The sequence below is a fragment of the Zalophus californianus genome, chromosome 12 (genome assembly GCF_009762305.2).
Source record: "Zalophus californianus isolate mZalCal1 chromosome 12, mZalCal1.pri.v2, whole genome shotgun sequence".
NCBI lineage: Eukaryota > Metazoa > Chordata > Mammalia > Carnivora > Otariidae > Zalophus > Zalophus californianus.
This window is the reverse complement of record NC_045606.1, coordinates 51,084,434-51,103,398: the sequence shown is the minus strand read 5'-3', so window position 1 is coordinate 51,103,398 and position 18,965 is coordinate 51,084,434.

Genomic DNA, 18,965 nt, shown 5'->3' with positions numbered 1-18,965 from the left:
CATGACAAGAATTCTGCTGTCACATTTATATTTGTTCTGTGTGTGTAATACCTTTTTTTCCTCTGCCTACTCATAAACTGTCTCTTCATTACTTCTTTATCAGGTATTTGTTTATGATATCACCTGGTGGGGTTTTCTTCATATACCTTCTTCTTGGAGTTCACTGAGTTTTTAGATCTATGGTTTTACAGTTCTCAACAAATTTGGAAAATTTTTGGCCATTATTTCATTTATTATCATTTTTGTTCCCCTACCTTTTCCTTCCAAAACTTTAATAACAACATGCATTAGAATACTTAATGTCATCCCACAGGTCAATTTTGCACTATTTTTCTTACATATTTTTTTTCTCCTTGTAATTTAATTTGCATATTTTTCATTGCTGTGTCTTCAACTTGAAAGAAGTTTTCTACAATGTTGAACTTGGTATTCTTCAAGGCCTTTGGGTGTATCTTTCATTTCAAATATATTTTTCATCTCTAGAAATTCCTTTGAGTCTTTTTCATATGTTTCTCTCTTCTTAATTTTTTCTCTACCTTCTTGAATATATGGAGTATATTTATAATAGCTGTTCTTCCATCTTTTTCTGTGTATTCTGTCATCTGGGTCATTTCTGTGTCTATTTCTATTGATTAACTCTTTTAGTCCTTCTGGACCATATTTCCCAGCTTATTTACATGCCTGGTAATTTTTAATTTTGTTTCAGGCATTGTGAACTTTACCTGTTGGGATTTTGTTATATTACTTTAAATATTGTTTGATTTTAATTTAAGGATGCAGCTAACTTTAATAGAATCACTTCATCTTTTGAGACTTGCTTTTAATCTTTTTAGAACAATTTCAGAAAAGCCTCTATTTGAGTATAATTTTGTTTTGCCACTAAGGCAATACACTTCTGAGAATTCTACCCAATGTCCTATATATTAGGAAATATTTCCACTTTGGTTGGTAGCAACGTGAAGTATTTCCAGTCTTATGAGAGTTCCAGAGATTGCCTTGTCTACTCCTTTCTGTTCATTTCTTAGTTTCATGTATTTTCCTCATGAATATGTATAGAACAGTGCTCAGCTAGAACCTCAAAAGGATCCCATGCATATATTTGGAGTTCTAGGTCTGTCTTGCCCCCTATTTGTTATTTTGCCCCACAAATTCTAGGTGACCTGAGCTCCTCAAACTCTCTCTCCCCAGCTTCACATGGCTTCTCAACATTGCTGAGGTTTCTCTTAACACACCACCTCCTGGAAACACCATGAGTTAAGGCAGTTGTAAGATTCCCATATTTAGTTTTCCTTCTCTTAAGAATCAGTATTCTGTGCTACCTTTTGGCCACTGCCTGAAAACAAATATTTCATCTATTTTGTCTGGTTTTATAGTTGTTTAATGTGAGAGAGTAAATCTGATCCCATTATTCCATCATAGTGAAAAAAGGAAGTTTATACTGTTTGTTTTTCTGTGTAAGTTACTGAATGTTTTAAACAAGTATAACCTTTTAATAAAAGGAATAAAAGGTACAGCATAGGAAATATAAACAGTGGTATTGTAATAGTTTTGTATAGTGACAGATAGTAGCTACACTTGTGAGCATAAACAGCATAACATATAAACTTGTTGAATCACTGTGTTGCATACCTAAAACTAATGTAACATTGTGTGTCAACTATACTTCAATTTTTTTAAAGTATAACATTAAATTTTAAGTCTTCCATTTCTATTTAAGTTCTTATCAATATACAATAAATTTTCAAATAAGGTCTGCTAGAAAAATAAGTGTATTTTGAAGCTTATTGTCATTGCATATTTAAATCATGTCTTAATATGTAATCAAATTGTTACATAAGATTGGTTTTCTTTTAGAGTCAAAAGTATCCTTAATTTTAATTGTATTTTTCATTTCCAGTGGAAACTGAGTTTTTAAAATTCCAAAGATATTTTCAATAATTCCCTTTTCCTAAAAAGCAAGCAGAATTGGACATAATGCTGACTTCTAAAAAAGAACTCCTCTATATAGGATTACGTTTTTAAAATTCCATATCTACTGTGGACTCTTCAAAGTTTTTATCTTTGTTTTTTCATTAATTTATGACATAACGTCATATAGAAGAAGAAGAAGAGCAATGACTGCCTATGTTGGGTCTCTCTATTGTTGGCTCTTCATAAATAAGGGATAAAAGAATTTTCTGTTCATCTCAGGCTTAGGAGTAAGAGAAGTTAAATGTCATCAAATGTCATAGCTGAAAAGGAGATGTTTTTGTGAAGATGGGTTTATTTTCAAATAAAACTATATATCTGCTTAGGCTTCTCAGTCAATCTCTACTACAAATACAGAGACAGCAATATAATTTCCAGTTTCTACCAACAGAATATAAAATAGAAGCTACTTGTGGTATCCTATTCAAAAGAGGATCGTCTAATCATGCTTGCTTATTTCACCATGTTTTGTTTGTTTTCATTTATGAGGCTTTTTTAAGCAAGCATGAAAGTTTGTCTTTGTCCAGAAAACTAGACTGAGTCATCCAAAAAATTGAAAAAAAGAATTGAACTGAGGTAGACTCAAGATGATTGATCCCTGGATTTTAAATCCCCACAGCTCAATCTAGGTCAGCTAAGCCTTAATCTTTCATTTACAGAGTAAGTGCTTTTGAAACACATGTACTAAGAAAAGATTGTCTGGCAAAGAATGGCATGTTCAGTGGTTGGGTAATAAACTATAATGACATTTTGATTGTGTACTACACAAAACTGTTATGTCATTATGAAAACACCAGGTAACATTTGTCAAATCTAAGAGAAGGAGAAATTTCAAAGTTGCACCTATAATTAGTGCAGTGTGAAATTTAAAATACTTTCATTTTTATTCCCAGGCCAGATTTTGAAAGTGGTCAGAGTGACTCTTCCAAGATTTTGGATTAAATTAGAGGGCACAAACATTTTTTTCTTCATCTTTAAATGACAGGAAAGGGAAACAACTTCTCAATTAGGACAGACCTTAGATATTGACTATTGACAATGGTTACAAAACTGTTAGCTGCTACTCCCAGTTATTGTTAAGTCCTTTGATATAGGTCTTAACTAAAATTATATAGATCCATGGCATTTGAGTAACTGACATTTCCAATTTTAGTAAAACAAAACTTTAAAAATTCCTAAAAGGCTATGAAACCCAAGGTATATTTCTCTGAGTTACAATCTGAATCATGTGGACTTAGAGACTGGTATAGCAGTGAGCCTTGGTGTCCATCTAAAGTTTCTATACCTCACTTCAATATACTGATTTCAAGATTTCATTTATGTCCCTTCCCCAATATTTTTAATAAGTCTTGTGAAATGAACAAAGTATTGTATCTGTGGAAAATCCCAAAGAGTACCAAGAGCTAGCCTTGTTGATAGAAATGAAAAGAAAATGGAGTGGTCTAAAAAGCAACAGTTCCTTAGCCAGAAAATTAAATTATAGATAAATCAGAACACACAAATGAAATGTGATGGTTGTATGAATAAGTTCACCATACATTATGTACATTTAGTACTAAAAAAAAAAAGAAAAACTAAGGAAACTACTTTAGCAATTACATTTTCTGGTACAAAAAATGATTATTAAATGAGATAAAACTTTAAAAGAAAACTTGTGGTGTGAGGTTACACATAGGCCACACATAATTCTAAATGGAAATGTAATTGAGGAAAAAGCCAGAAGCCTATATAAGCACCCTATAAAGTAACAGGTGGCACAGGGCTTGTATGTTTTAGAGATGTAAAGAATTAGAGACTGTTCCTTAAAGTCAAGATTAGCTGATATGGAAATAAAATATTTTTGCCTACATGAATCCCTCCAGTACTTAACCCAGGAACCATCAATACCATCCAGAGTTACTATTTTAATTACGCACATTCCGGTAAGTTCATGGTTAATGTCTCTTCAGAAATGTAGTGTGAGGTGTATTTTATTGGCATTTATTGTAAAAGCATTTGTAAATGAATTCAGTGCTATATTTATGGCATCATTATGCATCTGAGGAGGCTCCTTATATTTTTCAGTTTTATGTTGCTGTTTTTTATGGAGGTAATTATAAGGTAGAGTGATATTTTCAGATTTTTATTTACTAAATATGATGGGATAAGTTCTGTAGAAATAGCTAGGTTTTGTGGCATACTTAAAATTTAAAGTAATTTTTAAATAAAACTGGTGATTAAGACTTGAATATTTGTAGCTATGATATACATTATGTATTCAACTGCTCGACTTCATATGTAGAATTTAAAAAATAATATATATGAAGATTTCATTTCTATGATTAAATTCATCAACAGTTTTGAAGAAATATAATAATCAAAATAAAGACAATTCCACTCCAATACAGTCAGTTTTACAGAAAGTCAGGGGGGAAAAATGCTATCAGTCCCAATAACTAAGATGGATTAACACCTAGAGAGCCATTCAGAATGATGTTAAATAATAGCTTGTTGATAAACATCAGTAACACGTGTAACACATGTAGCCCAGATGTCAACTGGCATCCACTTATGCCTTAAGATCTCAGCTAGATTATTTGACTACTCACTCATTCCACATCCTTTAGATGAGTAATACCTTTCCAAACCTCTGGTCTTTCTGAGCAGCTGCTTCCACTGAATGAATCAGTTTTGGATTACCTAAATGTTCTGAGTGTTCTGTACCTGTCTACACTGCTTCAACCCAGATAGGAGATCCAGGACATTCTGTAATTTCTTTTTTTTTTTTTTTTAAGTTTTTATTTATTTGAGAGAGAGAAAATGAACAGAGAGGGGCAGAGGGAGAGAGACAGAGAAGCAGCTTCCCCGCTGAGCAGGGAGCCCCATCTGGGGCTCATTCCCAGCACATGGAGATCATGACCTGAGCCAAAGGCAATGCTTAACCAACTGAGCCATCCAGGTGCCCCAACATTCTGTAATTTCTAGGAAGTCAAAACAAAAGCCACTCATTCAAAATATGGGTCTGTCCTCATAGGAAAATTTCCTCAAGAGAGGGAAAATTTTACATTACAGCCACGTAGATAACTTCAAATAGAAAATTAGACACAACTGTTTTTTTTAAAGGCTCCATCCACCTACTTCTCAGAAAGTATCCCACTCAACACTTGTCTCTTTACTCAACCATAGGAAATTTGGAAATTTGGGAAGAGTTCAGTTGAGTGATTCTGAGTTGGGCTGTGGTTTCAAACAGACAGTAACTGGGGCTGCAACCAGTGGGGACTGGCCATACATTTCTCTGTTTTCATGCAGTCTCAGTGCTTCCTCATGCAGTCTTTCCACATAGGCCAGTCTGTACTTCCTCACAGCATGAGAAGGGTTTCACTCTGAGAAACAGGGTTTCACTCTGAGTGTTCAAGGCACCAAGGTAGAATCTGCACCACCTTTTATGTCTACCCTCAAAAGTCACAGAAAGTCACTTCCATATAGTCACAAGTCCATCTAAGTTCAAGATGAAGTAATATAGACTCCCTTCTCAAAATCACAATGTAAAACCAAAGCATGGGATAGGAGATATTGTGGCCATCTTTGGAAAACACAATCTGCCACGTATGTTTAATTATTTATCCTAAAATTTACTCAATTCTTTTTAACATACAGTATCAAATATAATGAAGTAATATTTACATATAAATGCATTAATCTAACATTTTATTAATATTACGAGTTAAGTTCCTTTAGTCACTAAGGGAATATTTAAAGATCTGTAAAACAAACAGAAGTATATGTATTGTACCAAATTAATAACATCATTACCCTGTCTACAAGGTAAGACTCGTTCAGCCGCTAGAGCTTTAGTTAAAAGACTGTTAATGCCACTAGGCATGCAGAACCTAGAATTAGATCTATTGGAAAAGGAGGATGGCCTAAATCCGACTGCAAGCTCTGTGTTCTGAGAAAGATATTTAACTTTTCTGGGCCTTTTGGTTTGAGCCTTGATAAAATATTTTTTTTAAATAAGTTTATAATGTTTTCTCTTTCTTTGGCTGCATATAGGCGTCATTCATTATCTCTTTTATGGATGAGGCAATAAAACTCAAGGAGATAAACTATCTGTCCAAAATTGAAAATCAGTATCAAAGGTAAGACCAAAACTGAGCTCCAAGTTCATTACTCACAACCATACAACCTACTTGATCAATATAACAAATATCAAAAGGTGAATACATTATATTATGTTATATCTAGAATAAAATTAAAATGGCTACAAAATTGAATGTAAATTTCTATCTGCTTTATTGATAAAGTCACTAATTACTACATTTCAACCACACTGAAAATACAATCAATCCAGGCCTATTTTGCTCACCTGAATTTGCCAGGATTTGTGTTTGAAGCATGTCAGCAGATGCCTCTAGAAAGGTCTATCTGTCTCTGTATAAGTCCAACTAGACCAACAGTCCACCCCATTGTATTTTTGGCATACTCCAGTGGGTAATTTCCCTATACATTTAATCTGTTCATTCCCCATCAGATATGCTATTTGTTTACAGAGTATACTAATTGCAGTTATTATGTTATTATATTATATTTGGATGATGATGTGCCAACACATAATGCAAAATGTGCTCAAATGCCAAAAAGGTAACAAGTTTGCGTGCATTTGGCAATCTTTGCATACAATAGCCTTTTTAAGTCAAGAATGCAATGGAAATCCTTTGGATATGATTTAACAATTGTATACTACTTCTTTCTTCTCATTTTAAAAGAGAACTTTTTTTTTTTTAAAGATTTTATTTATTTATTTGAGAGAGAGAGAATGAGAGAGAGGGCACGAGAGGGAAGAGGGTCAGAGGGAGAAGCAGACTCCCTGCCGAGCAGGGAGCCTGATGTGGGACTTGATCCCGGGACTCCAGGATCATGACCTGAGCCGAATGCAGTCGCTTAACCAACTGAGCCACCCAGGCGCCCCTTAAAAGAGAACTTTTGAGATCTGGTCACCTATGCACTTCACTCTAACGGCAGAGCTATGTACATTACAGCTCTTTCTTAAAACAAAAATTCACAAGGGCTATTCAATGTAATTATGAAATTCTCGATTATATTGAGAATTTTCTAGGAGGAAAAAAAGTAGTAATCAACATTAACCTAAAGGAAAACAGAAAACTTGGCTAGACTATCAACCATGGAGAAGGTTGCAAAAAGTATTAACTAATCATTTTCACAGAAGACTTCAAAGATACAAAGTTTACCAGTGACCTCTTTAGAAATGCAAGAAACATTTAATGTTTTGTTATAAAACTCTCTTGGGCTTTCTCAGTATATAAGCTTAACTTCAAATAATTGTTTTTTCCTTTTTAAAATGGGTAGTCTAGATAATCATTAGAACTATGGTTACTGGAGTCAGACAGACCTGTTTTTGCAAGCCAGCTCTACCATGTATGAGATTTGTAACTCTGGTCAATTATTTTGACCTCTCCAAGTCACAGTCTCCTCAACAGCAAACTTAGAGTAATAGTAATAATGGATTAAATAAAATAATTCACACAAATTTCTAATAGCACCTGACACATGGTGTCAGTAAATACCACTTACTATTCTTGCCCATAACAATACTCATAAACATAATTATTGTCTTATTGGACATTCTGAACAATTCTAAAAGATATAAAATAGAAATAAAAGATATAATTAGAAGAGAAAAGATTAAGTGACTATTCTTATTGACCAGTATATAATTTATGTAACTGGAATTCCAAGAGAACTGAGAATGTTTTAGAATTATGGAAGATTAGAAAAGTGGCCAGGTATAAGACAAATGAATAAAAATAATAGCTTTCCTTAATAAGTTAGAATAGTTATTATAAAAATATATCATTCATAAATGCAACAAATTTCCCCAGAAGAATAAATGGAAGAATATGTATACAACAAATTTGTAAAGAAGAAGAAAGGGAAATTGATCTTAATATAAGGATGGAAATAAAGTTGTAACAACTGACAGAAACCAATGTTATTAGAAAATCTTAGTCTAGAAATACATACTTTCAAGCACACTTAGGAGTTTAATATATGACAAAGCAAATATTAAAAATCAGTAGTGAAAGGACAGAGCACCAATACTTGTTAGGAAAACTATTTCAAGAAATAATCAAGTGAGGTCTTCAATTGTGTAATGACTACAAGCCTATCAGTTGTCTCTGCAGTTCAAAATATTTCCCCTTTCCTGGTAACTACCCTTCTTCTGATTCTTTGATACAGAATTTGATCCACAGAGAATGAGCTCCTAAAAGCCAGGGTTCATCCTTGTTTCAGGGCAACCTGAAGCACCATATTCAAACTAGAAAAACAGAGTCACTTTAGTGGAATTTGGATTGGGAGTATAGAGTTAGTCTTTCTCTGGATGGTTCGATGGTTCCCACTGGGAGAAGGAAGTAGAGAAAACAAATGAGAAGGATGAGGAAATGCAATGAGAGTACAGGCCAGAGAAGAAAAACAGCAGAATCCCAACGGCATGCCCCTGGTACCCTGTCTCTCCCTGAAGTGTGACTGCATCCCAAACATGGGTTCTGTGAAACATCTCTGTATTAATAAGAAGCAACCTAACTTTTGAAAGCTCCTGAATTCTTGTGACTTGCATCCAAAATATTCCTAAATAAAATTACTTTATCTACCAAAATAAATTCCAAAAGAAATATACACTAAATTTTAAAGTGAAGCATAAGGCAACCATAAAAATATTCATCTTGGGAAGGTAGAGAACATTCTAAATATAAAAACTCTACAACAACAAAAAACTCCATGCTTAGTATTTCATACATATGCAGTATTAGTACGATTATAATCAAATAATGAACATGGAAAATACCTGCAACAAATATGACACAACTATTCAAAAGATTTATTTATATTTTTAATGTAAAGAGTTCTAAAATATGGAGAAATATACTAACATCCTAAATTAAAAGGCAAATTAGAGAAGAACAGACAAATCACAGGAGAAATATAACACATGAAAAATATTCTAGAAATGAAAAGGAATGTTTTCACATTTAAAATGCATATTACATGTGTCAATATTGATACACAGAAATAAGCACTCCACGGCTTGTAGTGCTGTCAGAAAGTAAATGGCTACATCGATGTGGATGGAACTGGAGGGTATTATGCTAAGTGAAATAAGTCAATCAGAGAAAGACAATTATCATATGGTTTCACTCATACATGGAATATAAGAAGCAGTGCAGAGGATCATAAGGGAAGGGAGGGAAACCTCAACGGGAAGTCATCAGAGAGGGAGAAAAACCATGAGAGACTTTTAACTACAGGAAACAAACTGAGGGTTGCTGGAGGGGAAGTGGGTGGAGGAATGGGGTACCTAGATGATGGGAATTAAGGAGGGCACCTGTTGTGACAAGCGCTGGATGTTAATATGCAACTGATGAATTACTGAACTCTACATCTGAAACTAGTGATGTACTATATGTTGGCTAATTGAATTTAAATAAAATAAAAAAAAGAAAGAATGTAAATCGCAAGATGTATAAATACCTTCATAGGTGTTCATACCCTTTTGAGCCAGGACACTAAATCAGTGCTTCCGCTTACAGGTGCAGAAACCCAACTCAAAATACTGTAAGGAGGAAAGGGACAGACTGGCTTACATAGGTAAAAATCCCAGCAGTGCTCATATGGACTCCTGCTGCTCAAACACATGACTATGAATCTCACAATGTCCACAACAGCCAAACTGTGGAAGGAGCACAGATGTCCTTCAAGTCTGCTTTCAAATGTGACTTTGGTATACATATTTAAATAACAGCTGTATTTCTTACAATACAAAAATAAAAACTATAGTAGAAAAATGACTAAATAAACTACAATATAAATATGTTATCATAAAACTAGATCAGATTACATATACTATCATATCTAATAGATGTATTAAATATATAAATATATATAAGTGTATTAATATAACTGTATTAAATAAAAATATCTAGTTTTATAATAATATATTTTTATTTTATTTACTTTATATAATTATTAATATCATATAAAGTAAAACATAAAGAGTGAAATCATGGGGGAAAACAATAGTATGTGTAGAATAAAAATCTTTATACAGATATAATGCCAATTTACATATTTGTATTTGCCTATGAAAAAACTGAAAGGAAATAAGCCATAATGACAATCTAGTGTGGTGGAATTGCGGGGAACTTTCTATAGACACATATATTAGCTTTTATCAGGTAAAAACTCTGTTGAAGAGTTACAAAATGCCAAAGTGTGTTAGGTAGTTATTCAGGTGCTCAGTCTCTACTGTGCCCAGGCAGCCTGAAGTCATTAAATACCTTCATGCTGGTTAACCTCTTTACTACTTAATCCTGAGCATCACTTGAAAGCTTTGAACTTTAGTATCTACATCAGCAAAGTGGGAATAATTACATCTACTCTGCACCCTTCACGTGACTATTATGAAAAGCAAATAGCAAAAGTCAAAGTACTTTTTATAAAGTGCTATAAACCCTGATAGCTACTAGTGCCTGGCACACAGAAGGCACTTGTTAAATGTAAATTTTCTGCCCACTTTTCTTATACCCTATCTATTCCCTCATTTGTAAAGCGTGCAATGGAATAAATATGCAGGGTGGAGAGGAGAGCTGATATCCAAGAACCCCTCCCCACATTCCAGTTTGCATTTTTCCATGAAAGTCAAATCTCTTTCACAGAGCAGGGCAATGGATTATGCAGTACAAGCAGCCAAACCAGTAGCTTCACAGATTCAACTAGGCAGGTGTCACAGCTCCACCTGTGTGCTCCGAGGGTAGTTAGGCTTACATAAGGACCACTGGGACTTCAGAGCCTCCAACAAACCTCCGCCAGCTTGCTCCCCTAAGAAAACTGGGAACCTGACACACATGGATTTCATATGGATGCATAGTGAGGGTATACACTACCTGCTGTACTTCCATAGGTTGCCAAATATCTAAGTTTAACTCAATAAAAACTGGGCCAAGGAATGATAAACTACTTGAGAAAGGCACAGGACCTTCTAAATTTAAAAACTGTGACGTTCCTTCTTTTGTCATACAATTCAGACTATCCCTATGACTCTGTCCCACTCCTCACTACCTGACCTCTGCCCCTTCCTTCTCCTGCAGCCTCTAGGGAAGTATATGCAGAATACAAGTTCACCAGTGTCCACACTTCCCTTGCTCTCACCTTGACCCTGTAGCAATTCTTCAAGACTCAAGACCAGAGCCTGTTTCTTTATCCAAATTACTAGAGCCTGCTTAAAATGTTGGGCAGCTGAGAATGTAGCCTGTCCCCACAGGGTAGGAATCTATTAACCACCCCATAAAAGTTATTTTTAAAGTTTTATTTAAGGAACAGCAGCTGGAGAATAAAGAAAAGAAAGGCAAAACACAATTCCTTTATACCCGGGCTGCTATCCCTCTCACACCAATCTCCCATGGCTCTCTGTGGGAATTGCATCCATGAAAATGCTTTAAGTCTGATCTCCAAAACTGGAAACTAGAGAAACTAAAAATAAAACAAACAAGAAATGCCAAACAACCTTGTTTGATCAGATTCTTGTAGTTGCCTTGCTTAATTTTTTGACAACAGGTTTGGAATTCTTTCCTTGGATTTGGAGGGAATTACCGAAAAATTAAAGAGATATTAAAATACCATCATATACAATGAGCTCACTGCCATTGGAAATTGTTTCCAATCAACAAACTGTAGATGTTAACAATGGAAGGTTTTCTAGGAACTCCTATCCTATGGGTAAGAGAGTAATCACTTGAGTAAAAGGGAAAAGAAATTTAACAAACTACAAAACCATGAAATAAATAAATATTAATGCAGTCTACATTTCATTAATCTCTAAATTGTGAGGAAAAACAATTCTGCCTCTCATTGCTTTTTAACTAACACTGTATTTGTAATATATGATTGCTCTATTTGTTTTTAAGAAAACAATGCACTGCCAGTTTGGAATTCACCTCAATTCAACAAAATTTATTGAGAGCACCTATAGTGTGTAAAAAGCAGTTCCTACCTCAAGGAACTTAGACAGTTATAGGAAGAAAACATATATGCATGCACACAGGAAAATAAATACATAAGACACAAAGTGCTATGAGCTGGGAAAGGGGAAAACATCATATCCAATCAAGGGGTTTGGTGGAAGGTCTACTGGAGATCACCTTGAGGAATGGGTAGAATTCTGACAGAATAGGAGAGAACAGTATAAGCAAGGGCAACAGTGGGAAAGCAGTGTGCATGTCCAGAAAACAGTAAGTCATCTCTCAGGAGCATGATAAAGTGAGCAAAGATTTCAAAGAAAAATGGGCTCCTAGTTTGATTCTGCACCTGCTAGCTGTTTGACCTCTGGCAAGTTGCATGACTTCTCTAAGTCTCTGTTTCCTCTGTTTAAACTGAGCTACCAGTAAGTGTGCCTTTTGAGTAAGACCATGAACGTGAACCACCTATTATTTGAAAATACGGTGAATGCTCAAAAAATGTTTAAAACAAAAGAGGAAAAAAGAGTTGGAAGGAGGGAGAGCAGGAGGAAAGGAAGAAAAGTAGGAAAGAGATAAAGAGGAAAGAGGGAAGGACAGAAAGAAAAGTCAAGGGTTTTGAGACGTCTGGGTTTAAGATATATATTTTGGAGCCATGTGCATATAAGCTCAAGACATGAAGACAAAGGTCACAAACTAAACAATGCAGAGAGGGGCACCTGGGTGGCTCAGTCATTAAGCGTCTGCCTTCGGCTCGGGTCATGGTCCCAGAGCCCCGCATCGGGCTTCCTGTTTAGCCAGGAGCCTGCTTCTCCCTCTCCCACTCCCCCTGCTTATGTTCCCTCTCTCGCTGTGTCTCTCTCTGTCGCATAAATAAATAAAATCTTTAAAAAAATAAAAATAAAAAATAAACAAGGCAGAGGACAGAATTACAGGGACACCTACATTTTGTGGGTGGAAAGAGGAAATGACATATGAGGTCACAGGATGCAACGGAATGAAGATAGAACACAAGTCGAAATTTGGGTTCCACCAAGTCTGTGTAAGTTTGAAAAAATCACTAGAACTTCTTGAGTGTAAAAATATCTTCCCCACAGAACTATTCTGAAGAATCAAAGAGATAAGATATATATAAAATCACATAACCCCATGCCTTGTACATAGCTAACTGTCAATAACTATTAGAACCCCTCCTCACTCTCTTGCTTGCCTCCCTCACAGAAAGAAAAAGAACAATAAATTTAAAGAAGAGAAAAACCGAGGTCACCTGGGTGGCTCAGTCAGTTAAGAGTCAGACTCTTGATCTCATCTCAGGTCTTGATCTCATCTCAGGTCTTGATCTCAGGGTCGTGAGTTCAAGCCCTGCATTGGGCTCTGTGTGGAGCCTACATTAAAAAAAGAAAAAGAAAAAGAAAAGAAAGAAAAAAAAGAAGGGAAAAAAACTGATATAAGGGAGTGGCAGTGGTCTAACAAAATAGAAGAGGAGAGAGACTAAGAAATTCTGTTAGGGATATTGTATAGGGTTATCATTCATCTTTAAGATTTCAGTTTCAGTAGAGGGTTTGGAGGTAAAAGCTAGATTATAAATTGAAAACAATAAACCAGTGAGGTCCTGGAGCAACCATTTAGTGTGTTCCTACCTCATGTCAGGGTATGAAGCAAAGAATTAAGAAAAAATAGTTTAATGTACATGAGTGTTAAGGTTAAGTGAGTTTTATTTAATTTATTTAGGTACTTTATTTTTATGGAATGGATAACACGAAAGCAAAAAGAAAAGGGAAAGAAAGAAAAGGTAGAGGATGAAGGGCAAAATAAAACACATGTCTTAGTGGTGGCAAATTGAATCTAGAGCATTGTTAGTCTTGACAAGGAGATACATCCCGTCTTGAGTCAAAGGTGTTGCAGTTGGTTTAGATACACAAATTTCTTGAGAGGGAAAGGATAATAGCCAAGAAAGGTCATGCCAAAAAGTATCCATCTCCTGAGCACGGTTTCATGAGTGATTCCTATTAATACTTGACACCCCGGAAGTAGGAGAGTTACCAATAGCTAAGGATCCCAATTACTAGAGAAAGTCCTGTGAAAATGACTGATCATGGGGCCAACAAAGCACATGGAGACAGAACAAGGGTGAAAGACCAAGAGGATTTTGAGTCCATATAATGAAGCCTTAAAAGATCTGTGATTAGAGGGTACAAATGTAGAAGGCAAGACACTGAGAATAGATGATTTATAGTTCAAAGAGTGGATCTAAAAGTTTTGGTTGGGCCCTTCCTTGCTGGAGAGGTCAGAGTGTTAACACAATGGGAAGGTAGTGGATGGTGACATTCTTCTCATCTGAGGCTACAGGGAGAAACTAACTAACATCAAGGGATTAGAGAGAAGGCCAACTAATGAACTGGGGGTAAGAGATGGCCCAAACTTAGGATACCAAAAGCATATATTGAATGCAGAGGAATGAGCCAGCATTCAGAGAGCCAATGAAGTAAGACCCTAATGGACAAGAAGCATTCCTGGGACATGCTTGGAGGAAGGGTCAGTTATAGCACAGCAGGAAGCAAGGCCCACCAAAGAGGCAAAATAGACTCAACAAAAACTTTTCTGTGCTCTAAAGAGGCTGAAGTAGAATGAAGGTAAAGGGTTTAGGTAGGCAAAAAGCTGTAAGATCAGAATGCTAGAAAACTCACAATACAGACTTTACGAAGTCTCCAAAGATGCTAACTGACTCATAGTGGAGAGACTCTTTAGCAGACTTAACAAAAAAATAGATGCAAAAGAGCAAGCTTCCAGGGTGTCTGGCTGGCTCAGTCAGAGTAGCATGTGACTCTTGATCTCCAGGTCATGAGTTCAAGCCCCACACTGGGCATGGAGCCCACCTAGAAAATAATAAATAAAATTAAAATTAAAATAATAAAAGTAGTGCTTCAATAAACATTCTTATTAAAAAAAAGAGAGCTAGCTTCTGAGTTTGTAAAAAGAAAAGAAAAAGAATGGTCATAGTAGAATAAAAATTATTTAGGTATCTATTTACAAGAGGGTATTATATAATTATGCACTATATAATATATTTTATTATAACATTGTTTCTCTATAGTTACTGATACATATCTATAAAATAATTAAGAAATAATGTTACTGTAAATTACATAAATGAGGAGCACCTGGGTGGCTCAGTCAGTTAAGCATCCTGCTCTGGACTTCAGCTAAGGTCATGATCTCAGAGTTGTAAGATGAAGCACAGCATTCAGCTCCATGCTGGGCGTGGAGTCTGCTTAAGATTCTCTCTCTCCCTCTTCCTCTGCCCCTCCTCACCCCTCCTCCCTTTCTAAATAAATAAGTAAATGTAGTCCTATTTGAGAGTGCTAGGAGAAAATAAAATGCTGTAATTCCAAGGAAAACATTAATTTCAAACAGAATTTTGAAATTTGACTGAATTATTTTGATTAAAATGTATAAAGAAAGTATTTACATTTTCTGGGGACTAAAGAATGATTGCATTTATTTATTTATTTATTTATTCAAAATAAATACTTTGTTTTCCTAAATATATAATGTCCATATAATATAGACTGGAACTAATTTCAAAAATTGGACAGTTTTACATTTGATAAATTGTACCAGGTAAAATGTGGGTTATATGAATTATATAGTACACATATATTCAAAAATTAAACTGTAATAAAATGTTTTAAGGTAATAACACTTGGAACATTTGCACATAATAACTCATCTCATCTCCATTATGGTTAATGTTGAAGTGCTTACACTATTTCGTAGATGTTTATCTTCACTATGGGCACGTTGCACTATTGTCCAAGAATTAATAAATTTCATAGTTATTGAATAAAACACATACTTCTACATATTTACTAAGTGCTGCTGTTTATATACTAGAAGTAACTTCCATGTTTCTATTAAGAATAGGCTGAATTTAATTTTTTGAATTATTTTAAATTCTGCTGTTCAGATATTATCAATGGAAAAGAAATATTACAAATTGTCATAACAGAATGTGTGCATTGGAACTAGCAGAATGGAACTAATGAGGGTAAAAACATTCGTCCAGTTTCAAAAGTTGAGTCTGGAAATAATACACATACTGATAGCCTCCAATAATTATCAAACATCAAATCTACACCGAATAGGTAGACTGGTAAGTCAGTGGGTCTAGAACGTAAGAGATACCACAAGAACATTACTAAATAACAAAGTCAGTGAGTTATAATCCAGTGACAGAAATTATTTCCTTCTTGATCTGTTCTATCTTACTGTAATAAGGTGGTGAAATAGCCACAAAGATACCAAGAATACAGAAGCAAAACCTGCCTCAGCTTTGGACATATTTCCAAGTGATATGAAGATCTTCATCAGAACCAAAAGAAATGTAATACCCAATCACTGAGGCCTTTTTTTGTGCCTCTTTCAGCTTGACATTTGACATTATTAATCACTCCCTAATGATGCAAATACTCTTGGCTTCAGGAGCACCATTCTTTTCTGTATTTCTTCACGCAAGTCTGACTCCTTTTCCAAGTTCTCTTGCCCCAGTTTTTCTACTTTCAACTCCAATTATAACTCCTATATCTTGTTCACATTATCTCCTTTTATTCATTCAACACATACTTATTAAGCTCCCATTGTGTGCCAGAAATTGGTCAAGGCACCAATATAAACAAAACATATTTAATCCTTGTTATCATGGTCTTGACATTCTAATGGGAGGGGGAGTGAGAATGAGAATGTGCATTAACAAATAAATAAATAACTCATACTAAGTTAATGTAGTGCGTTGATAGATGTCATCCTGCTCCATCATCACTGCCTATATATATATATATATATATATATCTCCAAGTCTTAATCCCCAGGACCTATGAATATGACCTTATTTGGAAAAAGGGTCTTTGTAGATATAATTAAGAATCTCAAGATCAGTTCATCATAGATTGGGGGGGCACCTCAATCAAATGACAAGTATCTTTATAAGAAGTGTTTATATAATGTATTAAGTAGGCATTGACCTGTCTTAACAGTGTCATGATGGAAGCAGAGGAACTCTTTGCAACTCAATCAGTGTAATTATAAGATAAATAAAAGAAAATTCTTTGTTCAGCAAATAGCAATATGTGAGGTCCATTTTTATAAGGTGTGATAGAGTCTGATGCTGCTCAGACGTAGCTCAACAGATTGTTTAGGAGAAAAGAGGCTTAAAACATAACATTCCATGACATGGCTATTAAAAATGTAGATGCCTAAATACTTAGCACTCTTTCAGGTCATTTTAGTACTTCTGCCACAAAGATAAGACTGTGAATGAGATAGATGTATTAAAAAAATCTCATGCTCTCTCCTTTGAAAAGAGAATAAAAGGACAAAATTTTCCACATACCTTGTTTTTCCCCATATTTACTAAATGCTATTGTGGCAGGGCAATCAAGATCACTACAGGATCATTTAAAAGTAATTACTGCCATCGTGAGAAAGGATTAATGACTTAAACTCTGTGCCATGGTCTGGTTGGGAACACATCTAGATGTGGAAATAATAGCAGTCATTATTTCCAGGAGCAAGAATCTTTAAAACTGCACCATAGGTTGTGATAAATTTATGGTATAGCTAGAATTGTAATCCTCATTTCTTTGTACTTTGTCAAAAACAGCAAGACATTGTTTTTTTAAAAAATCATCTCAGCCAAAATTTTTTTAAAAAATCATCTCAGCCATTTCAAAGTGAAATGAAAATTATATTGGTGATATGTATAATTTGGCCACAGTTTAGGCACTCTATTGTTTCTAAAATGAATGGAAGAAAATGAATATTTGAAAAAGAGATAACTATCACCACACAATCTCACCATTGGATCCAAAGCCTACCAGCACAGAGTCAAAAGAAATTGGGACTTCTTCTTTTAGTTCAAGGGCTCTATTTTATATCTTAGGACTCCAACGATTCAATTTAGTTTTACTCACAATCTCATGTTATTTTTAAAACTGCTGAAATTAAAAGTAGTGGAAAGCTGATGGAAACACTTTGTGGATAAAACATGTATTTTTATTAAGCTACTTTATTCTTGGCTACTGTTTCGTGGTATAGTGGTGGTAGCATTCCTTAAATGCCAACATTCTGCTGGTACTGAACATTGGCACTTTTTACAAATAACTAAGAACTCTAAGGCTAATCCATGTGAAATTCCCACCTCATGGCTGCAGATTGAATAATATCAGGGCAGGCTGAATAAAATGCTACAACCTTGGGGCACCTGGGTGGCTCAGTCATTAAGTGTCTGCCTTCTGCTCAGGTCATGATCCCAGGGTCCTGGGATTGAGCCCTGTGTCGGGCTCCCTGCTGGGCGGAGAGCCTGCTTCTCCCTCTCCCACTCCCCCTGCTTGTGTTCCCTCTCTCACTGTCTCTCTCTCTCTAATAAATAAATAAAATATTTTTAAAAAATGCTACAACCTTATAATGAATATGCAGATTTAGAGGTAGATTATCACTGTATATTCCCACTTATGCCTAATAAAAGTTTACTGGAAAAATGTGTTCAGTCAATGGTGTCTTAGTTTCTCAGTGTCTTCTGGCTTAGTTAGTTAACTTGTTACCTAGTTACTTAAATTAGTTTCTTTTGTAAATATCCTAGTCTTTCCAATTTCTTTCCTTTCTTACCTTTCTTCATAATGCGACTGGGAATCAAGGTGTATTTGACTCTCTAGCTTCAGCCTCCTCAACAGCTCCTTTTTCTCTCCCTGCAACCAACCAGAAATTTGTGGAATCTTTCACATGGCATGAACAGACTATGACTAGGAGTGTAGTTTTTGGTTCATCCATCTAGTCAAACTTTTCTTGCAATTGTGGCCAGGACTTGAGCAGGAAACTGTGTTTCTGCTGGAGTCTGAAGCTTCTCTGGATTATACCTAAATGAGCAGGCTCCTAATGCTGATGCATAATCTCCAAACATACCTACATGTTCGCCTACCCCCTTCAAGGTTTAAC